Below are 1,297 nucleotides of genomic sequence, written 5' to 3'. Positions count from 1 at the left end.
TTTGTATAAGTTGTGAGGAAGGGGTCCAGTTTCAATTTTCTGCAAATAGATAGGCAGTTATTCCAGCACCATTTGTTGAATAGCGAATCATTTCCCCATTGCTTGTTTTTGTCAGGCATGTTGAAGATGAGATGATTGTGGATGTGCAATCTTATTTCTGAGTTCTGTATTCTGTTCTGTTTGTCTATGTGTCTGTTTTTGTATCAGTGTCATGCTGTTTTTGTTATTGTAGCCTTATAATATAGTTTGAAGTACGGTAGGGTGATGTCTCCAACTTTGTTCTTTTTGCTTAGGATTGTCTTGGCTATACGGACTCTTATTGGTTCCATATGAATTTTAAAATATTGTTTTTTTCTACTTTTGTGAAGAATGTAAATGGTAGTTTAATAGGAATAACATTACATCTATAAATTACTTTGGGCACTATGGCCATTTTCACGATATTGAAAAATATGAAAACTTCATAAACGTGCGTGTCATCCTTGTGCAGGGGCCATGCTAATCTTCTCTGTATCATTACAATTTTAATATATGTGCTCCCGAAGTGACCACATTATATGACTTTTGTCTGGTTATTTTAATAATGTTTTTCAGTAAATCTTTCTTACATCATTATTTTAATGCTTAAAAATACATATTGCTGTTCATATTTTAACATGTGCAATCCGGTATTCTGCAATATAATGCATAACAGGTTTTCCATCTTATCTTTGTAAATGCATGTCTGGTCATATCTAGTTATTACATATATTTTCTTAAAAAGCAGATGCAGAGCCTTGAGTTAATTGCACATCTCAGTCCTTTGTCCATTATCACATAATCCCCATTAAGGTCCCTTTGGCTATTATTATTTCCCAGTGTCCCTGTGGTCCACCAGTTTTTCTTCCACCACTCCCACTCCCCTTATAGAAAGTCACTAAATATGTTTACTGTACTTCCTTTTATGTGAACATATTTTAGTAAAATGTTTTGAGACTGTGCATATACTTCGTATTTATGAAAACTGTGCTATATGTCTCATTCTTTTTTCACTTGACAATGTGTTTTTAAGACACATAAATGTGGCTAAGGTAGCTCATTTCCATTGCTGCTTACCATAACCTTTCCCTCTCACTGTGAGCATCCACTGCACTCTATCGTTCCACTCTCCCCGTGAGATCCACCTTGCTAGACTCAAGTCCCAGTCCCTAAACCAAGGAGTATCCAGTGATACCCTCAGGTAGAATCCCATAAAATTGTATTTGGGTTATATTCCCAGGAGAAGACATGTTTACTATTTTGTTGTAAAAAGTTCCAA

At 35.2% G+C, this 1,297-nt stretch overlaps 1 non-coding gene across 1 annotated transcript; it reads right to left on the bottom strand.

The window, feature by feature from the left end:
* Positions 1-445: 445 nt before the first annotated feature.
* LOC112130033 (U6 spliceosomal RNA) lies at positions 446-552 on the bottom strand. The gene has a single exon (XR_002912345.1). It is a non-coding gene; the product is annotated as a U6 spliceosomal RNA (small nuclear RNA).
* Between the last annotated feature and the right edge of the window lie 745 nt (positions 553-1,297).

This window comes from Pongo abelii, chromosome 17 (genome assembly GCF_028885655.2).
Source record: "Pongo abelii isolate AG06213 chromosome 17, NHGRI_mPonAbe1-v2.0_pri, whole genome shotgun sequence".
NCBI lineage: Eukaryota > Metazoa > Chordata > Mammalia > Primates > Hominidae > Pongo > Pongo abelii.
This window is presented reverse-complemented; position numbering and strand designations above follow the sequence as displayed.